This window comes from Ranitomeya imitator, chromosome 1, assembly GCF_032444005.1.
Source record: "Ranitomeya imitator isolate aRanImi1 chromosome 1, aRanImi1.pri, whole genome shotgun sequence".
Classification (NCBI taxonomy): Eukaryota; Metazoa; Chordata; class Amphibia; order Anura; family Dendrobatidae; genus Ranitomeya; species Ranitomeya imitator.
Genome location: NC_091282.1, coordinates 402,135,256 through 402,160,446, shown reverse-complemented (window position 1 = coordinate 402,160,446; position 25,191 = coordinate 402,135,256). Strand labels below are relative to the sequence as shown.

The 25,191-nt window shown below is 46.0% G+C and overlaps 1 protein-coding gene across 2 annotated transcripts in view; it reads right to left on the bottom strand.

The window, feature by feature from the left end:
• RABGGTA (Rab geranylgeranyltransferase subunit alpha) overlaps positions 1 to 23,508 on the bottom strand; it is a 107,791-nt gene extending 84,283 nt beyond the window's left edge. For both annotated transcript variants that reach the window (XM_069762363.1, XM_069762367.1), the window contains exon 1: positions 23,439 to 23,508. The gene's annotated coding sequence lies outside the window, so the exon portion shown is untranslated. The remainder of the gene's footprint in view (positions 1 to 23,438) is intronic.
• Positions 23,509 to 25,191: the final 1,683 nt, after the last annotated feature.

Sequence of the window (25,191 nt, the reverse complement as noted above, 5' to 3'; positions counted from 1 at the left end):
TGCTCATTTCTGAGCTTCATCTACAAGGCGTACCTCTGTGTGGCTGTCAAAGAAAGGGAGCTGAGTAGCCCAGCCAGTAACTGATGTTGTGAGTGGTCTTTGGATAGGACGAGATGGTGTTTTTTCAGTTTAGCTTTCATTCACATTAACACCTAACCCACGTACACGTTGAACACCAAGCCTATTCCCCCTTCCACCATGACCTCTCCCACTCATGTTGAAAACAGCTTTCCCCTCTTGTACCCCTCTGCCTCACAACCTTAGAAACACAGCTGTCAGTCACCTGTCACTAAATGAACAATCACTATTTAGTTTCTTTGACAGTGTGCCTGAACAAGACTGTTATGCCTAACAATTTTTTACGTGGAAATCTGGCCTTCTGATTTGCCACTGAAACACTGTTTTAGCTCAATTGATTTGAAGTAGCAAATGAGGCTTCCAGAGACTGCCACACAGTTTTTGCACAATCTACTTAGATGCTGGAAGTTCGATTTCACACAGGACAGGATCCTGTTTAACTGAGATGTTCACTACCAGCACTAGCGAAGGAGCGACCTCTCTACACTGTGACACTGAGCAAATGGCACCAGCAAAACAAGATGTCCACTTTTTATGTGGCCAGGGACATATGACTTCAGCAGTCAATAACAGAAAACCATGAAATTGTGGTTGGTTTCCTGGCCCCGATTGGTTGCCGGCAACAACACACAAAGTTAAGAAAAAAAAGCGCACGCCATTCCTGTAATCTCTTCACACGCTCCTCTAACCACTGCACACCCCCTCCCCTCATCAAACACATCCCCCCTTCCCCACCCCGTTCATCATACACCACCACTTTACCAAATTTAGACCGAATTTTGATGACTTTGGGTAAAAATGCTCATGAAAGGGAACCGGATCCGAATGTGCTACGTATGTGCCGAATTTGAGATTGGCGAATATTTTCCGAACATGTTTGCTCATCTCTAGTTATAGCCACTTTTAATTATGCAAAGAGCGGTGAGTGAAACAGTGCTGGCAGCACCTATAACTGGAAGTCGAAAAATGCCAGGGAGTATAAAGATCACTTCCTTCCAGCAGTGGGGCCTAAAGTAAAGGAACCGCACTGTGTCAGCACGCTATTAACCACATATCTGCAGGCTAAACCCTTCACCCAAGAGCAATTTTTTTTTCCAACCCTTCATCCAAGAGCCATAACTTTTATTTTTCCATCCACATATCGGACGGAGGGCTTGTTTTTGTCGGACGAATTATACGTATGAATGACCCCATTCATTTTATCACAGTGTACTGGGAAATGGGAAAAAAATTCCAAGTGTGTTGAAGTTGCAAAAAATATTGCAATTTCACAATGTTTTTTTTTTTAAATTTAGCATGTTTACTATATGGTTAATCTGACCTGGCAAAATGATTCTACAGGTCAGTACGATTACACAGATACCAAACATGTAGATTTTGCAGTTAGATGTTTGCAGTTAATAGCCCTCTGTGTCTGTACTGCTACATACTTAGGCAGTTAACTGGTTCATGCAGCTTTACATGAACACCTGAGCCTTACACTATGGCTGGTCCGAATAACTAAAGCAATTGTTACTATCCACCTCTCGTGTCTCCCCTTTTCCTCATAGACTGTAAGCTTGCGAGCAGGGCCCTCACTCCTCTTGGTATCTATTTTGAATTGTGATTTCTGTTATGCTGTAATGTCTATTGTCTGTACAAGTAATAATATATAAATAATAATAATCTTTATTTTTATATAGCGCTAACATATTCCGCAGCGCTTTACATTTTGCACACATTATCATTGCTGTCTCCGATGGGGCTCACAATCTAAATTCCCTATCTGTATGTCTTTGGAATGTGGGAGGAAACTGGAGTGCCCGGAGGAATCCCACGCAAACATACAAACTCTTTGCAGATGTTGTCCTTGGTGGGGTTTGAACACAGGACTCCTGCGCTGCAAGGCTGCTGTGCTAACCACTGTGCCACCAAGTCCCCTCTATAATTTGTAAAGCGCTGCGGAATATGTTGGCGCTATATAAATAAAATTATTATTTGTTGTTTTTTTAAAATTTTGCTCTTGTTGCCATTTTCTGAGACCTGTATCGTTTTCATTTTTCGTGATAAAGTGCTCTATGATCGCTAATTTTAACCCGATAAGCCCCAAGGGTGGTTTGCACGTTAATGACCAGGCCAATTTTTACAATTCTGACCACTGTCCCTTTATGAGGTTATAACTTTGGACCGCTTTAACGGATCCCGGTGATTCTGACATCGTTTTCTCGTGACATATTGGGCTTCATGATAGTGGTAAAATTTCTTTGATATTACTTGCGTTTATTTGTGAAAGAAAATGGAAATTTGGCAAAAATTTCGCAATTTTCCAACTTTGAATTTTTATGCCCTTAAATCACAGAGATATGTCACACAAAATACTTACCGTATATACTTGAGTATAAGCCGACCCGAGTATAAGCCGACCCCCCCTAATTTTGACACAAAAAACTGGGAAAACTTATTGACTCGAGTATAAGCCTAGGGTGGAAAATGCAGCAGCTACCGGTGAATTTCAAAAATAAAAATAGATGCTCCATACTGTTCATTATGGCCCCATAGCTATGCCATATAGTGCTCTGCACCGTTCATTATGGCCCCATAGCTGTGCCATATAGTGCTCTGCACCGTTCATTATTGCCCCATAGATGTACCATAGAAAGCTGTGCCATATAGTGCTCTGCACCGTTCATTATTGCCCCGTAGCTGTGCCATATAGTGCTCTGCACCGTTCATTATTGCCCCATAGCTGTGCCATATAGTGCTCTGCACCGTTCATTATTGCCCCATAGCTGTGCCATATAGTGCTCTGCACCGTTCATTATTGCCCCATAGCTGTGCCATATAGTGCTCTGCACCGTTCATTATTGCTCCATAGCTGTGCCATATAGTGCTCTGCACCGTTCATTATTGCCCCATAGATGCTCCTTATAAAGCTGTGCCATTGCTGCTGCTGCTGCTGCAATAATAAAAAAATGCCATACTCACCTCTCTTGATTGCAGCTCCCGGCGTCTCGTCCCGGCGTCTCTCCGCACTGACTGATCAGGCAGAGGGTGGCGCGCGCACTATATGTGTCATCGCGCCCTCTGACCTGCACAGTCAGTGCGGAGAGACGCCGGGAAGATGGATCGGCGCCCGGCGTGTGGAACGCGGACAGGTGAATATGTAGTACTTACGGTACCTGCTCCCGGCGTCCCGCTCCTTCCCCCGGACAGCTGGTCTCCGGGTGCCGCAGCCTCTTCCTCTATCAGCGGTCACCGTTACAGCTCATTAGAGAAATGAATATGCGGCTCCACCCCTATGGGAGTGGAGTCCATATTCATTTCTCTAATGAGCGGTCCCACGTGACCGCTGAACAGGGAAAGAGCTGCGGCACCCGGAGACCATGGGACTGCAGGGACAGCGCCAGGAGCCCCGGAAGCAGGTAAGTATGCCTCAGCGCCCTCTCCCCTCTCACCCGCCGACCACCGTGACTTGAGTATAAGCCGAGAGGGGCACTTTCAGCCCAAAAATTTGGGCTGAAAATCTCGGCTTATACTCGAGTATATACGGTAATAAGTAACATTTCCCACATGTCTACTTTACATCAGCACAATTTTGGAACCAAATTTTTTTTTTGTTAGGGAGTTATAAGGGTTACAAGTTGAACAGCAATTTCTCATTTTCACAACACCATTTTTTTTTAGGGACCACATCACATTTGAAGTCATTTTGAGGGGTCTATATGATAGAAAATAACCAAGTGTGACACCATTCTAAAAACTGCACCCCTCGAGGTGCTCAAAACCACATTCAAGAAGTTTATTAACCCTTCTGGTGCTTCAAAGGAATTTTGGAAATGTTTAAAAATTTACCGTATATACTCGGGTATAAGCCGACCCCCTAATTTTGCCACAAACATCTGGGAAAACTTATTGACTCGAGTATAAGCCTAAGGTAGGAAATGCAGCAGCTACCGGTGAATTTCAAAAATAAAAATAGATGCTCCATACCGTTCATTATTGCCCCATAAGATTCTCCATATAAAGCTGTGCCACATATAATGCTCTGCACCGTTCATTATGGCCCCATAGATGCTCCACATAAAGCTGTGCCATATATAATGCTCTGCACCGTTCATTATGGCCCCATAGATGCTCCATATAAAGCTGTGCCACATATAATGCTCTGCACCATTCATTATGGCCCCATAGATGCTCCATAGAAAGCTGTGCCCCATATAGAATGCTCTGCACCGTTCATTATGGCCCCATAGATGCTCCATAGAAAGCTGTGCCATATATAATGCTCTGCACCATTCATTATGGCTCCATAGATGCTCCATAGAAAGTTGTGCCCCATATAGAATGCTCTGCACCGTTCATTATTGCTCCATAGAAAGCTGTGCCCCATATAGAATGCTCTGCACCGTTCATTATTGCCCCATGGATGCTCCATAGAAAGCTGCGCCATATATAATGCTGCTGCTGCAATAAAAAAAAAATCACATACTCACCTCTCTTCACTCAGGACGCCGGCGCTTTCAATATTTACCTGCTCCTCGTGCGGCTCTGTCTCCAGCACTGACGCTCAGCAGAGGGCGCGCACTGACTACGTCACCGTGCCCTCTGACCTGAGCGTCACTGCCAGAGGACGCTGGAGACAGAGCTGCACCGGAGCGAGGAGCAGGCAAATATCGCGCAGCGCTGCGCTCCCCGTATACTTACCTGCTCCCGGCGCGGTCCCTGCAGTTCCTGGCTTCCCCGGCGCTGCATCTTCTTCCTGTATTGAGCGGTCACAGTTACCGCTCATTTACAGCAATAAATATGCGGCTCCACCCCTATGGGAGGTGGAGCCGCATATTCATTTCTGTAATGAGCGGCACCATGTGACCACTCAGTACAGGAAGAATCTGCAGCGCCGGGGAAGCCAGGGACTGCAGGGACCGCGCCGGGAGTAGGTAAGTATAATTACACAGCCCCCGCTCCCCCTCCCCTGCTGACCTCCCGGTATATGACTCGAGTATAAGCCGAGAAAGGGACTTTCAGCCCAAAAAAAATGGGCTGAAAATCTCGGCTTATACTTGAGTATATACGGTACTTCAGCTCCAATTTGTTTTATTTTACCAAGGGTAACAGGAGAAAATTGACCCCAAAAGTTGTTGTACAATTTGTCCTGAGTAAACAAATACCCCATATGTGGGGTAAACTACTGTTTGGGCGCATGGCAGAGCTTGGAAGGAGCGCCATTTGACTTTTCAATGCAAAATTGACTGGAATGGAGATGGGACGCTATGTTGCGTTGAGAGCCCCTGATGTGCCTAAACATTGAAACCCCCCACAAGTTACACCATTTTGGAAAGTAGACCCCCCTAAGGAACTTATCTAGATGTGTGGTGAGCACTTTGACCCACCAAGTGCTTCACAGAAGTTTATAATGCAGAGCCGTAAAAATAAAAAATATTTTTTCACAAAAATGAACTTTTCGCCCACAATTTTTTATTTTCCCAAGGGTACCAGAAGAAATTGTACCCCAAAAGTTCTTGTGCAATTTGTCCTGAGTACGCTGATACCCCATATGTGGGGGTAAACCACTGTTTGGGCGCATGGCAGAGCTCGGAAGGGAAGGAGCACCATTTGACTTTTCAATGCAAAATTGACTGAAATTGAGATGGGACACCATGTTGCGTTTGGAGAGCCACTGATGGGCCTAAACATTGAAACCCCCCACAAGTGACACCATTTTGGAAAGTAGACCCCCTAGGCAACTAATCTAGATGTGTTGTGAGAGCTCTGAACTCCCAAGTGTTTCACTACAGTTTATAACGCAGAGCCGTGAAAAAAAATTTTTTTTTTCCACAAAAATTATTTTTTAGCCCCCAGTTTTGTATTTTCCCAAGGGTAACAGGAGAAATAGGACCTCAAAAGTTGTTGTCCAATTTGCCCTGAGTAAGCGGATACCCTATATGTGTTGTCCGCAATATGTTAGTGAATTAGAGGACATGTGTGCCATAGTTGGCGCGTGCACAATGCAATCTTCGGTGGCGCACGCGCAGTATGCTTTGCCCAACTGCAGGCAAAGCCAAAAAGCATTATATTGCGGACAACAGGGACGGACAGGGTGAAAAAATGAAGAGGAAACGCCTCCCATCGGACCGGTAAAAACTAATTTAAATATCCCGCCAATTTGAGGTGACAGGTTCCCTTTAAGGCACATGATGAAATCAGCCATGATCTGCCGAGAAATATGCAGGCTCGGCATGCGTGTCCACCCACATCAAAGGAATGGATAAGACTTTTGACGTATGTGTACATCAAAGGTTGTGAAGTGGTTAAGAGCATTATTTTACATGACATGTTGCCTTTAAACTCCTGCTGTAAATGTTGTTTATGCTCCCAATTCCTCCAAAACATTTCTGACCCGCTGAGCGCAGGTCTTGTACTGGACTTTTATTTACAGAGCACCCTACGGACTGGATTGAGACATGGAAAATTTGGAGACCAAGACAATACCTTATATAGGAAAAGCCATAGTACTCGGCAGGGGCCACTAGACAATGTACAAGGCTATGGGGGTCCGCTACATTGCTTATAATAATAATAATAATCTTTATTTTTATATAGCGCTAACATATTCCGCAGCGCTTTACAGTTTTGCACACATTATCATCACTGTCCCCGATTGGGCTCACAATCTAGAATTCCTATCAGTATGTCTTTGGAATGTGGGAGGAAACCGGAGTGCCCGGAGGAAACCCACGCAAACACGGGGAGAACATACAAACTCCTTGCAGATGTTGTCCTTGGTGGGATTTGAACCAAGGACCCCAGCACTGCAAGGCTGCAGTGCTGACCACTGAGCCACCATGACCCAGTCACCTACACATCATAATTTGAACCTTGTTAAGACTCACAGATGAGGATATGCAAATGAAAAAATGTTGAACATTTTCAAAAAATCTTGATTTATTCAAGATCAAGTATGAGTGCCACCAATATGCTGATGACACTCAGATCTACCTTTCTGGCCCAGACGTCACCGCTCTGCTGTCCAGAATCCCAGAGTGCCTATCAGCCATATCCTCCTTCTTCTCCTCTCGCTTCCTCAAACTCAATGTGGACAAATCTGAACTCATCATCTTTCCTGCATCCCATAGATCTTCCTTACCTGACCTATCTATCGCAATCAATGACATCATGCTTTCCCCCGTACCGGAAGTCCGCTGCCTCGGAGTAACCTTCGACTCTGCCCTGTCCTTCAAACCGCACATCCAAGCTCTTTCCACCTCCTGTCGCCTCCAGCTCAAAAATATCTCCAGGATCCGTCCTTTCCTCAACCCCCAATCTACTGAAATGCTTGTGCACGCCCTCATCATCTCCCGCCTTGACTACTGCAACATCCTTTTCTGCGGCCTCCCTGCTAACACACTTGCACCTCTCCAGTCGATCCTTAAAGGGAACCTGTCACCTGAATTTGGCGGGACCGGTTTTTGGTCATATGGGCGGAGCTTTCGGGTGTTTGATTCACCCTTTCCTTACCCGGAAATGGTGAATCAAACACCCGAAAACTCCGCCCATATGACCAAAAACCGGTCCCGCCAAATTCAGGTGACAGGTTCCCTTTAACTCTGCTGCCCGACTAATTCATCTCTCTCCTCGCTACTCCTCTGCTTCCCCCCTCTGCAAATCTCTTCACTGGCTCCCATTCCCTCAGCGTATCCAATTCAAATTACTAATACTAACCTACAAAGCCATCCACAACTTGTCTCCTCCATATATCTCTGAACTAATCTCCCGATATCTTCCCTCGTGTGATCTCCGGTCCTTCCAAGACCTCCTGCTCTCCTCCACAATTATTCGCTCCTCATCCAACCGCCTCCAAGACTTCTCCTGAATCTCCCCCATCCTCTGGAATTCTTTGCGCCAACACGTCCGACTATCAACCACATTCAGATCCTTCAGACGGAACCTGAAAACCCATCTCTTCAGGAAAGCCTACAGCCTGCACTGACCCCGCTGCCTCCTCATCACTACCGCAGCTACCACCTCACCAACACCGGAGCTCCTGCAACCCTCAACCTACTGTCTCCATCCCACCATCCTGTAGAATGTAAGCCCGCAAGGGCAGGGTCCTCGCCCCTCTGTATCAGTCTGTCATTGTTAGTTTGTTTACTGTAAGTGATATCTGTAACTTGTATGTAACCCCTTATCATGTACAGCACCATGGAATCAATGGTGCTATAGAAATAAATAATAATAATGAGTGACAAATGCAGAAATATACGCATTTTCACGCCTTTGCATGCTTCACTGAGGTTACTAATGGTTGTGAGAAACGTTCTGCCATGCCGAATGCACTTAAAAATGCAAATCATCAAGATCCACTGTTGGCAGCTCCATATGCAATAGCTGATAAATAACGTCCCAGATGTGCCATGGTAGCACACGTAGGCCACACAGGCTGCTCACAATAGCACGAGCAACATGCGGTCTAGCATCAGCGTGTTGGAAAGAGGCATCTAGGACACTGGAGAAATGGCCCTACCACTGGCTCCAGTGACCAAATCAATGTGTCTTTAGAATGAGTATTAGAGGGGTCTAGGTACCATATCTTTAGGATGAGTATTAGAGGGGTCCGGCTACCATATATTTAGAATGAGTATTAGAGGGGTCCGGCTACCATATCTTTAGGATGAGTATTAGAGGGGTCCGGCTACCATATATTTAGAATGAGTATTAGAGGGGTCCGGCTACCATATATTTAGAATATTAGAGGGGTCTAGCTACCATATCTTTAGAATGAGTATTAGAGGGGTCCGGCTACCATATCTTTAGATTGAGTATTAGAGGGGTCCGGCTACCATATCTTTAGAATGAGTATTAGAGGGGTCCAGCTACAATATCTTTAGAATGAGTATTAGAGGGGTCCGGCTACCATATCTTTAGAATGAGTATTAGAGGGGTCCGGCTACCATATCTTTAGAATGAGTACTAGAGGGGTCCGGCTACCATATCTTTAGAATGAGTATTAGAGGGGTCCGGCTACCATATCATTAGAATGAGTATTAGAGGGGTCCGGCTGCCATAGCTTTAGAATGAGTATTAGAGGGGTCCGGCTACCATATCTTTAGAATGAGTATTAGAGGGGCCGGCTACCATATCATTAGAATGAGTATTAGAGGGGTCCGGCTCCCATATCTTTAGAATGAGTACTAGAGGGGTCCAGCTCCCATATCATTAGAATGAGTATTAGAGGGGTCCGGCTACCATATCTTTAGAATGAGTATTAGAGGGGTCCGGCTACCATATCATTAGAATGAGTATTAGAGGGGTCCGGCTCCCATATCATTAGAATGAGTATTAGAGGGGTCCGGCTCCCATATCATTAGAATGAGTATTAGAGGGGTCCGGCTCCCATATCATTAGAATGAGTATTAGAGGCGTCCGGCTACCATATCATTAGAATGAGTATTAGAGGGGTCCGGCTACCATATCTTTAGAATGAGTATTAGAGGGGTCCGGCTACCATATCTTTAGAATGAGTATTAGAGGGGTCCGGCTACCATATCTTTAGAATGAGTATTAGAGGGGTCCGGCTGCCATAGCTTTAGAATGAGTATTAGAGGGGTCCGGCTACCATATCATTAGAATGAGTATTAGAGGGGTCTGGCTCCCATATCTTTAGAATGAGTATTAGAGGGGTCCGGCTACCATATCATTAGAATGAGTATTAGAGGGGTCCGGCTCCCATATCTTTAGAATGAGTATTAGAGGGGTCCGGCTACCATATCATTAAAATGAGTATTAGAGGGGTCCGGCTCCCATATCTTTAGAATGAGTACTAGAGGGGTCCAGCTCCCATATCATTAGAATGAGTATTAGAGGGGTCCGGCTACCATATCTTTAGAATGAGTATTAGAGGGGTCCGGCTACCATATCATTAGAATGAGTATTAGAGGGGTCCGGCTCCCATATCATTAGAATGAGTATTAGAGGGGTCCGGCTACCATATCATTAGAATGAGTATTAGAGGGGTCCGGCTCCCATATCATTAGAATGAGTATTAGAGGGGTCCGGCTCCCATATCATTAGAATGAGTATTAGAGGCGTCCGGCTACCATATCATTAGAATGAGTATTAGAGGGGTCCGGCTACCATATCTTTAGAATGAGTATTAGAGGGGTCCGGCTACCATATCTTTAGAATGAGTATTAGAGGGGTCCGGCTACCATATCTTTAGAATGAGTATTAGAGGGGTCCGGCTGCCATAGCTTTAGAATGAGTATTAGAGGGGTCCGGCTACCATATCATTAGAATGAGTATTAGAGGGGTCTGGCTCCCATATCTTTAGAATGAGTACTAGAGGGGTCCAGCTCCCATATCATTAGAATGAGTATTAGAGGGGTCCGGCTACCATATCTTTAGAATGAGTATTAGAGGGGTCCGGCTACCATATCATTAGAATGAGTATTAGAGGGGTCCGGCTCCCATATCTTTAGAATGAGTACTAGAGGGGTCCAGCTCCCATATCATTAGAATGAGTATTAGAGGGGTCCGGCTACCATATCTTTAGAATGAGTATTAGAGGGGTCCGGCTACCATATCATTAGAATGAGTATTAGAGGGGTCCGGCTCCCATATCATTAGAATGAGTATTAGAGGGGTCCGGCCCCCATATCATTAGAATGAGTATTAGAGGGGTCCGGCTACCATATCATTAGAATGAGTATTAGAGGGGTCCGGCTCCCATATCTTTAGAATGAGTACTAGAGGGGTGCGGCTACCATATCTTTAGAATGAGTATTAGAGGGGTCCGGCTCCCATATCATTAGAATGAGTATTAGAGGGGTCCGGCTACCATATCTTTAGAATGAGTACTAGAGGGGTGCGGCTACCATATCTTTAGAATGAGTATTAGAGGGGTCCGGCTACCATATCTTTAGAATGAGTATTAGAGGGGTCCGGCTACCATATCTTTAGAATGAGTATTAGAGGGGTCCGGCTACCATATCTTTAGAATGAGTATTAGAGGGGTCCGGCTACCATATCATTAGAATGAGTATTAGAGGGGTCCGGCTCCCATATCATTAGAATGAGTATTAGAGGGGTCCGGCTACCATATCTTTAGAATGAGTACTAGAGGGGTGCGGCTACCATATCTTTAGAATGAGTATTAGAGGGGTCCGGCTACCATATCTTTAGAATGAGTATTAGAGGGGTCCGGCTCCCATATCTTTAAAATGAGTATTAGAGGGGTCCGGCTACCATATCTTTAGAATGAGTATTAGAGGGGTCCAGCTACCATATCTTTAGAATGAGTATTAGAGGGGTCCGGCTACCATATCTTTAGAATGAGTATTAGAGGGGTCCGGCTCCCATATCTTTAGAATGAGTATTAGAGGGGTCCGGCTATCATATCTTTAGAATGAGTATTAGAGGGGTCCAGCTCCCATATCATTAGAATGAGTATTAGAGGGGTCCGGCTACCATATCTTTAGAATGAGTATTAGAGGGGTCCAGCTACCATATCTTTAGAATGAGTATTAGAGGGGTCCGGCTATCATATTTTTAGAATGAGTATTAGAGGGGTCCAGCTACTATATCTTTAGAATGAGTATTAGAGGGGTCCGCCTACCATATCATTAGAATGAGTATTAGAGGGGTCCGGCTACCATATCATTAGAATGAGTATTAGAGGGGTCCGGCTACCATATCTTTAGAATGAGTATTAGAGGGGTCCAGCTACCATATCTTTAGAATGAGTATTAGAGGGGTCCGGCTATCATATCTTTAGAATGAGTATTAGAGGGGTCCAGCTACCATATCTTTAGAATGAGCATTAGAGGGGTCCGCCTACCATATCTTTAGAATGAGTATTAGAGGGGTCCGGCTACCATATCTTTAGAATGAGTATTAGAGGGGTCCGGCTTCCATATCTTTAGAATGAGTATTAGAGGGGTCCGGCTATCATATCTTTAGAATGAGTATTAGAGGGGTCCAGCTACCATATCTTTAGAATGAGTATTAGAGGGGTCCGGCTACCATATCTTTAGAATGAGTACTAGAGGGGTCCGGCTACCATATCTTTAGAATGAGTACTAGAGGGGTCCGGCTCCCATATCTTTAGAATGAGTACTAGAGGGGTCCAGCTCCCATATCATTAGAATGAGTATTAGAGGGGTCCGGCTACCATATCTTTAGAATGAGTATTAGAGGGGTCCGGCTACCATATCATTAGAATGAGTAATAGAGGGGTCCGGCTCCCATATCTCTAGAATGAGTATTAGAGGGGTCCGGCTACCATATCATTAGAATGAGTATTAGAGGGGTCCGGCTCCCATATCATTAGAATGAGTATTAGAGGGGTCCGGCTCCCATATCATTAGAATGAGTATTAGAGGGGTCCGGCTACCATATCATTAGAATGAGTATTAGAGGGGTCCGGCTCCCATATCTTTAGAATGAGTACTAGAGGGGTGCGGCTACCATATCTTTAGAATGAGTATTAGAGGGGTCCGGCTCCCATATCATTAGAATGAGTATTAGAGGGGTCCGGCTACCATATCTTTAGAATGAGTATTAGAGGGGTCCGGCTACCATATCTTTAGAATGAGTATTAGAGGGGTCCGGCTACCATATCTTTAGAATGAGTATTAGAGGGGTCCGGCTCCCATATCTTTAGAATGAGTATTAGAGGGGTCCGGCTACCATATCTTTAGAATGAGTATTAGAGGGGTCCGTCTACCATATCTTTAGAATGAGTATTAGAGGGGTCCGGCTCCCATATCATTAGAATGAGTATTAGAGGCGTCCGGCTACCATATCTTTAGAATGAGTATTAGAGGGGTCCGGCTACCATATCATTAGAATGAGTATTAGAGGGGTCCGGCAACCATATCTTTAGAATGAGTATTAGAGGGGTCCGGCTACCATATCTTTAGAATGAGTATTAGAGGGGTCCAGCTACCATATCTTTAGAATGAGTATTAGAGGGGTCCGGCTATCATATCTTTAGAATGAGTATTAGAGGGGTCCAGCTACCATATCTTTAGAATGAGCATTAGAGGGGTCCGCCTACCATATCTTTAGAATGAGTATTAGAGGGGTCCGGCTACCATATCTTTAGAATGAGTATTAGAGGGGTCCGGCTTCCATATCTTTAGAATGAGTATTAGAGGGGTCCGGCTATCATATCTTTAGAATGAGTATTAGAGGGGTCCAGCTACCATATCTTTAGAATGAGTATTAGAGGGGTCCGGCTACCATATCTTTAGAATGAGTACTAGAGGGGTCCGGCTACCATATCTTTAGAATGAGTACTAGAGGGGTCCGGCTCCCATATCTTTAGAATGAGTACTAGAGGGGTCCAGCTCCCATATCATTAGAATGAGTATTAGAGGGGTCCGGCTACCATATCTTTAGAATGAGTATTAGAGGGGTCCGGCTACCATATCATTAGAATGAGTAATAGAGGGGTCCGGCTCCCATATCTCTAGAATGAGTATTAGAGGGGTCCGGCTACCATATCATTAGAATGAGTATTAGAGGGGTCCGGCTCCCATATCATTAGAATGAGTATTAGAGGGGTCCGGCTCCCATATCATTAGAATGAGTATTAGAGGGGTCCGGCTACCATATCATTAGAATGAGTATTAGAGGGGTCCGGCTCCCATATCTTTAGAATGAGTACTAGAGGGGTGCGGCTACCATATCTTTAGAATGAGTATTAGAGGGGTCCGGCTCCCATATCATTAGAATGAGTATTAGAGGGGTCCGGCTACCATATCTTTAGAATGAGTATTAGAGGGGTCCGGCTACCATATCTTTAGAATGAGTATTAGAGGGGTCCGGCTACCATATCTTTAGAATGAGTATAAGAGGGGTCCGGCTCCCATATCTTTAGAATGAGTATTAGAGGGGTCCGGCTACCATATCTTTAGAATGAGTATTAGAGGGGTCCGTCTACCATATCTTTAGAATGAGTATTAGAGGGGTCCGGCTCCCATATCATTAGAATGAGTATTAGAGGCGTCCGGCTACCATATCTTTAGAATGAGTATTAGAGGGGTCCGGCTACCATATCATTAGAATGAGTATTAGAGGGGTCCGGCAACCATATCTTTAGAATGAGTATTAGAGGGGTCCGGCTACCATATCTTTAGAATGAGTACTAGAGGGGTCCGGCTACCATATCTTTAGAATGAGTACTAGAGGGGTCCGGCTACCATATCTTTAGAATGAGTATTAGAGGGGTCCGGCTACCATATCTTTAGAATGAGTATTAGAGGGGTCCGGCTGCCATAGCTTTAGAATGAGTATTAGAGGGGTCCGGCTACCATATCATTAGAATGAGTATTAGAGGGGTCCGGCTCCCATATCTTTAGAATGAGTACTAGAGGGGTCCAGCTCCCATATCATTAGAATGAGTATTAGAGGGGTCCGGCTACCATATCTTTAGAATGAGTATTAGAGGGGTCCGGCTACCATATCATTAGAATGAGTATTAGAGGGGTCCGGCTCCCATATCTTTAGAATGAGTACTAGAGGGGTCCAGCTCCCATATCATTAGAATGAGTATTAGAGGGGTCCGGCTACCATATCATTAGAATGAGTATTAGAGGGGTCCGGCTACCATATCATTAGAATGAGTATTAGAGGGGTCCGGCTCCCATATCATTAGAATGAGTATTAGAGGGGTCCGGCTCCCATATCATTAGAATGAGTATTAGAGGGGTCCGGCTACCATATCATTAGAATGAGTATTAGAGGGGTCCGGCTCCCATATCTTTAGAATGAGTACTAGAGGGGTGCGGCTACCATATCTTTAGAATGAGTATTAGAGGGGTCCGGCTCCCATATCATTAGAATGAGTATTAGAGGGGTCCGGCTACCATATCTTTAGAATGAGTACTAGAGGGGTGCGGCTACCATATCTTTAGAATGAGTATTAGAGGGGTCCGGCTACCATATCTTTAGAATGAGTATTAGAGGGGTCCGGCTACCATATCTTTAGAATGAGTATTAGAGGGGTCCGGCTACCATATCTTTAGAATGAGTATTAGAGGGGTCCGGCTACCATATCTTTAGAATGAGTATTAGAGGGGTCCGGCTACCATATCTTTAGAATGAGTATTAGAGGGGTCCGGCTCCCATATCTTTAGAATGAGTATTAGAGGGGTCCGCCTACCATATCATTAGAATGAGTATTAGAGGGGTCCGGCTCCCATATCTTTAGAATGAGTACTAGAGGGGTGCGGCTACCATATCTTTAGAATGAGTATTAGAGGGGTCCGGCTACCATATCTTTAGAATGAGTATTAGAGGGGTCCAGCTACCATATCATTAGAATGAGTACTAGAGGGGTCCAGCTACCATATCTTTAGAATGAGTATTAGAGGGGTCCGGCTACCATATCATTAGAATGAGTACTAGAGGGGTCCAGCTACCATATCTTTAGAATGAGTATTAGAGGGGTCCGGCTCCCATATCATTAGAATGAGTATTAGAGGGGTCCGGCTCCCATATCTTTAGAATGAGTATTAGAGGGGTCCGGCTCCCATATCTTTAGAATGAGTATTAGAGGGGTCCGGCTATCATATCTTTAGAATGAGTATTAGAGGGGTCCAGCTCCCATATCATTAGAATGAGTATTAGAGGGGTCCGGCTACCATATCTTTAGAATGAGTATTAGAGGGGTCCAGCTACCATATCTTTAGAATGAGTATTAGAGGGGTCCGGCTATCATATTTTTAGAATGAGTATTAGAGGGGTCCAGCTACCATATCTTTAGAATGAGTATTAGAGGGGTCCGCCTACCATATCATTAGAATGAGTATTAGAGGGGTCCGGCTACCATATCATTAGAATGAGTATTAGAGGGGTCCGGCTACCATATCTTTAGAATGAGTATTAGAGGGGTCCAGCTACCATATCTTTAGAATGAGTATTAGAGGGGTCCGGCTATCATATTTTTAGAATGAGTATTAGAGGGGTCCAGCTACCATATCTTTAGAATGAGCATTAGAGGGGTCCGCCTACCATATCTTTAGAATGAGTATTAGAGGGGTCCGGCTACCATATCTTTAGAATGAGTATTAGAGGGGTCCGGCTACCATATCTTTAGAATGAGTATTAGAGGGGTCCGGCTTCCATATCTTTAGAATGAGTATTAGAGGGGTCCGGCTATCATATCTTTAGAATGAGTATTAGAGGGGTCCAGCTACCATATCTTTAGAATGAGTATTAGAGGGGTCCGGCTACCATATCTTTAGAATGAGTACTAGAGGGGTCCGGCTACCATATCATTAGAATGAGTACTAGAGGGGTCCGGCTACCATATCTTTAGAATGAGTACTAGAGGGGTCCGGCTACCATATCTTTAGAATGAGTATTAGAGGGGTCCGGCTCCCATATCATTAGAATGAGTACTAGAGGGGTCCAGCTCCCATATCATTAGAATGAGTATTAGAGGGGTCCGGCTACCATATCTTTAGAATGAGTATTAGAGGGGTCCGGCTACCATATCTTTAGAATGAGTATTAGAGGGGTCCGGCTCCCATATCTTTAGAATGAGTATTAGAGGGGTCCAGCTCCCATATCATTAGAATGAGTATTAGAGGGGTCCGGCTACCATATCTTTAGAATGAGTATTAGAGGGGTCCGGCTACCATATCATTAGAATGAGTATTAGAGGGGTCCGGCTCCCATATCTTTAGAATGAGTATTAGAGGGGTCCGGCTACCATATCATTAGAATGAGTATTAGAGGGGTCCGGCTCCCATATCATTAGAATGAGTATTAGAGGGGTCCGGCTCCCATATCATTAGAATGAGTATTAGAGGGGTCCGGCTACCATATCATTAGAATGAGTATTAGAGGGGTCCGGCTCCCATATCTTTAGAATGAGTACTAGAGGGGTGCGGCTACCATATCTTTAGAATGAGTATTAGAGGGGTCCGGCTCCCATATCATTAGAATGAGTATTAGAGGGGTCCGGCTACCATATCTTTAGAATGAGTATTAGAGGGGTACGGCTACCATATCTTTAGAATGAGTATTAGAGGGGTCCGGCTCCCATATCTTTAGAATGAGTATTAGAGGGGTCCGGCTACCATATCTTTAGAATGAGTATTAGAGGGGTCCAGCTACCATATCATTAGAATGAGTATTAGAGGGGTCCAGCTACCATATCTTTAGAATGAGTATTAGAGGGGTCCGGCTATCATATCTTTAGAATGAGTATTAGAGGGGTCCAGCTACCATATCTTTAGAATGAGTATTAGAGGGGTCCGCCTACCATATCTTTAGAATGAGTATTAGAGGGGTCCGGCTCCCATATCTTTAGAATGAGTATTAGAGGGGTCCGGCTACCATATCTTTAGAATGAGTATTAGAGGGGTCCAGCTACCATATCTTTAGAATGAGTATTAGAGGGGTCCAGCTACCATATCTTTAGAATGAGTATTAGAGGGGTCCGGCTATCATATTTTTAGAATGAGTATTAGAGGGTTCCAGCTACCATATCTTTAGAATGAGTATTAGAGGGGTCCGCCTACCATATCATTAGAATGAGTATTAGAGGGGTCCGGCTACCATATCTTTAGAATGAGTATTAGAGGGGTCCGGCTATCATATCTTTAGAATGAGTATTAGAGGGGTCCAGCTCCCATATCATTAGAATGAGTATTAGAGGGGTCCGGCTACCATATCTTTAGAATGAGTATTAGAGGGGTCCAGCTACCATATCTTTAGAATGAGTATTAGAGGGGTCCGGCTATCATATTTTTAGAATGAGTATTAGAGGGGTCCAGCTACCATATCTTTAGAATGAGTATTAGAGGGGTCCGCCTACCATATCATTAGAATGAGTATTAGAGGGGTCCGGCTACCATATCTTTAGAATGAGTATTAGAGGGGTCCGGCTACCATATCTTTAGAATGAGTATTAGAGGGGTCCGGCTATCATATTTTTAGAATGAGTATTAGAGGGGTCCGGCTACCATATCTTTAGAATGAGTATTAGAGGGGTCCGGCTACCATATCATTAGAATGAGTATTAGAGGGGTCCGGCTACCATATCATTAGAATGAGTATTAGAGGGGTCCAGCTACCATATCTTTAGAATGAGTATTAGAGGGGTCCGGCTATCATATTTTTAGAATGAGTATTAGAGGGGTCCGGCTCCCATATCATTAGAATGAGTATTAGAGGGGTCCAGCTACCATATCATTAGAATGAGTATTAGAGGGGTCCAGCTACCATATCTTTAGAATGAGTATTAGAGGGGTCCGGCTATCATATTTTTAGAATGAGTATTAGAGGGGTCCGGCTACCATATCTTTAGAATGAGTATTAGAGGGGTCCGGCTACCATATCTTTAGAATGAGTATTAGAGGGGTGCGGCTACCATATCTTTAGAATGAGTATTAGAGGGGTCCGGCTCCCATATCATTAGAATGAGTATTAGAGGGGTCCGGCTACCATATCTTTAGAATGAGTATTAGAGGGGTCCGGCTACCATATCTTTAGAATGAGTATTAGAGGGGTCCGGCTACCATATCTTTAGAATGAGTATTAGAGGGGTCCGGCTCCCATATCTTTAGAATGAGTATTAGAGGGGTCCGGCTACCATATCTTTAGAATGAGTACTAGAGGGGTCCAGCTACCATATCTTTAGAATGAGTATTAGAGGGGTCCGGCTCCCATATCATTAGAATGAGTATTAGAGGGGTCCGGCTCCCATATCTTTAGAATGAGTATTAGAGGGGTCCGGCTCCCATATCTTTAGAATGAGTATTAGAGGGGTCCGGCTACCATATCTTTAGAATGAGTATTAGAGGGGTCCGGCTACCATATCTTTAGAATGAGTATTAGAGGGGTCCGGCTACCATATCTTTAGAATGAGTATTAGAGGGGTCCGGCTCCCATATCTTTAGAATGAGTATTAGAGGGGTCCGGCTACCATATCATTAGAATGAGTACTAGAGGGGTCCAGCTACCATATCTTTAGAATGAGTATTAGAGGGGTCCGGCTCCCATATCATTAGAATGAGTATTAGAGGGGTCCGGCTCCCATATCTTTAGAATGAGTATTAGAGGGGTCCGGCTCCCATATCTTTAGAATGAGTATTAGAGGGGTCCGGCTATCATATCTTTAGAATGAGTATTAGAGGGGTCCAGCTCCCATATCATTAGAATGAGTATTAGAGGGGTCTGGCTACCATATCTTTAGAATGAGTATTAGAGGGGTCCAGCTACCATATCTTTAGAATGAGTATTAGAGGGGTCCGGCTATCATATTTTTAGAATGAGTATTAGAGGGGTCCAGCTACCATATCTTTAGAATGAGTATTAGAGGGGTCCGGCTACCATATCATTAGAATGAGTATTAGAGGGGTCCGGCTACCATATCTTTAGAATGAGTATTAGAGGGGTCCAGCTACCATATCTTTAGAATGAGTATTAGAGGGGTCCGGCTATCATATTTTTAGAATGAGTATTAGAGGGGTCCAGCTACCATATCTTTAGAATGAGCATTAGAGGGGTCCGCCTACCATATCTTTAGAATGAGTATTAGAGGGGTCCGGCTACCATATCTTTAGAATGAGTATTAGAGGGGTCCGGCTACCATATCTTTAGAATGAGTATTAGAGGGGTCCGGCTACCATATCTTTAGAATGAGTATTAGAGGGGTCCGGCTCCCATATCTTTAGAATGAGTATTAGAGGGGTCCGCCTACCATATCATTAGAATGAGTATTAGAGGGGTCCAGCTACCATATCTTTAGAATGAGTATTAGAGGGGTCCGGCTACCATATCATTAGAATGAGTATTAGAGGGGTCCGGCTACCATATCTTTAGAATGAGTATTAGAGGGGTCCAGCTACCATATCTTTAGAATGAGTATTAGAGGGGTCCGGCTATCATATTTTTAGAATGAGTATTAGAGGGGTCCAGCTACCATATCTTTAGAATGAGCATTAGAGGGGTCCGCCTACCATATCTTTAGAATGAGTATTAGAGGGGTCCGGCTACCATATCTTTAGAATGAGTATTAGAGGGGTCCGGCTACCATATCTTTAGAATGAGTATTAGAGGGGTCCGGCTACCATATCTTTAGAATGAGTATTAGAGGGGTCCGGCTCCCATATCTTTAGAATGAGTATTAGAGGGGTCCGGCTACCATATCTTTAGAATGAGTATTAGAGGGGTCCAGCTACCATATCATTAGAATGAGTATTAGAGGGGTCCAGCTATCATATCTTTAGAATGAGTACTAGAGGGGTGCGGCTACCATATATTTAGAATGAGTATTAGAGGGGTCCGGCTACCATATCTTTTGAATGAGTATTAGAGGGGTCCAGCTACCATATCTTTAGAATGAGTATTAGAGGGGTCCGGCTACCATATCTTTAGAATGAGTACTAGAGGGGTCCGGCTACCATATCTTTAGAATGAGTACTAGAGGGGTCCGGCTACCATATCTTTAGAATGAGTACTAGAGGGGTCCGGCTACCATAGCTTTAGAATGAGTACTAGAGGGGTCCGGCTACCATATCTTTAGAATGAGTATTAGAGGGGTCCGGCTACCATATCTTTAGAATGAGTACTAGAGGGGTCCGGCTACCATATCTTTAGAATGAGTACTAGAGGGGTCCGGCTACCATATCTTTAGAATGAGTACTAGAGGGGTCCGGCTACCATAGCTTTAGAATGAGTATTAGAGGGGTCCAGCTACCATATCTTTAGAATGAGTATTAGAGGGGTCCGGCTACCATATCTTTAGAATGAGTATTAGAGGGGTCCGGCTACCATATCTTTAGAATGAGTATTAGAGGGGTCCGGCTACCATATCTTTAGAATGAGTACTAGAGGGGTCTGGCTACCATAGCTTTAGAATGAGTATTAGAGGGGTCCGGCTACCATATCTTTAGAATGAGTACTAGAGGGGTCCGGCTACCATATCTTTAGAATGAGTACTAGAGGGGTCCGGCTACCATAGCTTTAGAATGAGTATTAGAGGGGTCCGGCTCCCATATCATTAGAATGAGTATTAGAGGGGTCCGGCTACCATATCTTTAGAATGAGTATTAGAGGGGTCCGGCTACCATATCTTTAGAATGAGTACTAGAGGGGTCCGGCTACCATAGCTTTAGAATGAGTATTAGAGGGGTCCGGCTACCATATCTTTAGAATGAGTATTAGAGGGGTCCAGCTACCATATCTTTAGAATGAGTATTAGAGGGGTCCGGCTATCATATTTTTAGAATGAGTATTAGAGGGGTCCAGCTACCATATCTTTAGAATGAGCATTAGAGGGGTCCGCCTACCATATCTTTAGAATGAGTATTAGAGGGGTCCGGCTACCATATCTTTAGAATGAGTATTAGAGGGGTCCGGCTACCATATCTTTAGAATGAGTATTAGAGGGGTCCGGCTACCATATCTTTAGAATGAGTATTAGAGGGGTCCGGCTACCATATCTTTAGAATGAGTATTAGAGGGGTCCGGCTCCCATATCTTTAGAATGAGTATTAGAGGGGTCCGGCTACCATATCTTTAGAATGAGTATTAGAGGGGTCCAGCTACCATATCATTAGAATGAGTATTAGAGGGGTCCAGCTATCATATCTTTAGAATGAGTATTAGAGGGGTCCGGCTACCATATCTTTAGAATGAGTACTAGAGGGGTCCGGCTACCATAGCTTTAGAATGAGTACTAGAGGGGTGCGGCTACCATATATTTAGAATGAGTATTAGAGGGGTCCAGCTACCATATCTTTTGAATGAGTATTAGAGGGGTCCAGCTACCATATCTTTAGAATGAGTATTAGAGGGGTCCGGCTACCATATCTTTAGAATGAGTACTAGAGGGGTCCGGCTACCATATCTTTAGAATGAGTACTAGAGGGGTCCGGCTACCATATCTTTAGAATGAGTACTAGAGGGGTCCGGCTACCATAGCTTTAGAATGAGTACTAGAGGGGTCCGGCTACCATATCTTTAGAATGAGTATTAGAGGGGTCCGGCTACCATATCTTTAGAATGAGTACTAGAGGGGTCCGGCTACCATATCTTTAGAATGAGTACTAGAGGGGTCCGGCTACCATATCTTTAGAATGAGTATTAGAGGGGTCCGGCTACCATAGCTTTAGAATGAGTATTAGAGGGGTCCAGCTACCATATCTTTAGAATGAGTATTAGAGGGGTCCGGCTACCATATCTTTAGAATGAGTATTAGAGGGGTCCGGCTACCATATCTTTAGAATGAGTATTAGAGGGGTCCGGCTACCATATCTTTAGAATGAGTACTAGAGGGGTCTGGCTACCATAGCTTTAGAATGAGTATTAGAGGGGTCCGGCTACCATATCTTTAGAATGAGTACTAGAGGGGTCCGGCTACCATATCTTTAGAATGAGTACTAGAGGGGTCCGGCTACCATAGCTTTAGAATGAGTATTAGAGGGGTCCGGCTCCCATATCATTAGAATGAGTATTAGAGGGGTCCGGCTACCATATCTTTAGAATGAGTATTAGAGGGGTCCGGCTACCATATCTTTAGAATGAGTACTAGAGGGGTCCGGCTACCATAGCTTTAGAATGAGTATTAGAGGGGTCCGGCTACCATATCTTTAGAATGAGGGGTCCGGCTACCATATCTTTAGAATGAGGGGTCCGGCTACCATATCTTTAGAATGAGGGGTCCGGCTACCATCCATTATGCCAGCCCACGCTATAGTCCTGGGAGTAGGAGCAATGCTCCCCTGGGTAGACCCTTCCAAGGTATTGCTCATGTAGTCGCCAGGCCAAGACAAATGCGGGTTTCATCTATGGAGACCATAGCCCTCCATTCCAGCTTCCCGTCTCCACGTGGAGACCACAGGGGCAAAGCCATGAGGAGGTCTTCACCGGTCTTCCTCCCTGAAGGCATTTAACCCTTTATAAACACCAGTTACCTGGGCGAACCTGTGAAAATTGGCCAATATAATGCCAGATCTGGTGCCCAGAACCCATTGGGGCATGATAGGGTGACCTGATTCCGCAGTGTGAGTGATCAGCGGCCTGAAGTCATTTAACCCTTTACACAATAGCCATCAGTGCCCATTTTGTGTTGTACTTTTACATTTTGAACCGTCTCCCGCCCAGGCACCGCCCTGCGATGTCTTTTATGATTGTGGTCATTAAACTTGGGGAAACCTCGTGCAGTGTAATCCTCCTAGCTGGAGCGGTAAATGTGATGCTTGGCTTCACCGGGTCTCATGCATTACACTGCAGGAGCCTAATATGGCCGGGTATTGCGTGCACGGTACACATAGCCTCAGGACGACACCTGCCGGGGTGCGGAGAAGCGGTCCACGTAACGACCCCTCAGCACTAGGCAGGAAGCACAGCCCTCCCCCGCATACCTGCCGCTGACAGCCGGCTCCGGACATAAATGTACCGGAAGCTCTGCGGCACCACTTCCCAGAAGCCCGGCACCGCCTCCCAGGGAGAGGCTACCAGTAGTAGCGCGGCTTACACAAGAAATCACTACGTCACGGAATGGGACGAGAGCTGTGATTGGACGCTGGCATGACGAACGCGCAGAAATCTGAGTATTGGGTAGTTGAAGTTCTAGTTCAGTCATTGTAAAGGCAGACATATAGCAACGCACTGTCACTGCTAACAAAGCTTCACGGTATACACGGGGTTCATAAGATACAGTGCACACTTGTTCTTCCTATAAAACTGAGATTGTGTAAAGCCCTTCATATGCATTTCTTACTATGCAGCAGCAGGGGGCGATGTGGAGCTATAGCCAGCATAATTGAAAGTGATCCTGGAGCTGCATAATCCATAGCAGGATCCCAGCTCTGCAGCCCAGGCAGTGGGGAGCAGGGGCAGAGGAGCAGACCTGGGGCAGAGGAGCAGACCTGGGGCAGAGGAGCAGACCTGGGGCAGACCTGGGGCAGACCTGGGGCAGAGGAGCAGACCTGGGGCAGAGGAGCAGACCTGGGGCAGAGGAGCAGACCTGGGGCAGACCTGGGGCAGAGGAGCAGACCTGGGGCAGAGGAGCAGACCTGGGGCAGAGGAGCAGACCTGGGGCAGAGGAGCAGACCTGGGCAGAGGAGCAGACCTGGGGCAGAGGAGCAGACCTGGGGCAGAGGAGCAGACCTGGGGCAGAGGAGCAGACCTGGGGCAGAGGAGCAGACCTGGGGCAGAGGAGCAGACCTGGGGCAGAGGAGCAGACCTGGGCAGAGGAGCAGACCTGGGGCAGAGGAGCAGACCTTGGGCAGAGGAGCAGACCTGGGGCAGAGGAGCAGACCTGGGGCAGAGGAGCAGACCTGGGGCAGAGGAGCAGACCTGGGGCAGAGGAGCAGACCTGGGGCAGAGGAGCAGACCTGGGCAGAGGAGCAGACCTGGGGCAGAGGAGCAGACCTGGGGCAGACCTGGGGCAGAGGAGCAGACCTGGGGCAGAGGAGCAGACCTGGGGCAGAGGAGCAGACCTGGGGCAGAGGAGCAGACCTGGGCAGAGGAGCAGACCTGGGGCAGAGGAGCAGACCTGGGGCAGAGGAGCAGACCTGGGGCAGACCTGGGGCAGAGGAGCAGACCTGGGGCAGAGGAGCAGACCTGGGGCAGAGGAGCAGACCTGGGGCAGAGGAGCAGACCTGGGCAGAGGAGCAGACCTGGGGCAGAGGAGCAGACCTTGGGCAGAGGAGCAGACCTGGGGCAGAGGAGCAGACCTGGGGCAGAGGAGCAGACCTGGGGCAGAGGAGCAGACCTGGGGCAGAGGAGCAGACCTGGGCAGAGGAGCAGACCTGGGGCAGAGGAGCAGACCTGGGGCAGAGGAGCAGACCTGGGCAGAGGAGCAGACCTTGGGCAGAGGAGCAGACCTGGGGCAGAGGAGCAGACCTGGGGCAGAGGAGCAGACCTGGGCAGAGGAGCAGACCTAGGGCAGAGGAGCAGACCTGGGGCAGAGGAGCAGACCTGGGGCAGAGGAGCAGACCTGGGGCAGAGGAGCAGACCTGGGGCAGAGGAGCAGACCTGGGGCAGAGGAGCAGACCTTGGGCAGAGGAGCAGACCTGGGCAGAGGAGCAGACCTAGGGCAGAGGAGCTGACCTGGGCAGAGGAGCAGACCTGGGGCACAGGAGCAGACCTTGGGCAGAGGAGCAGACCTTG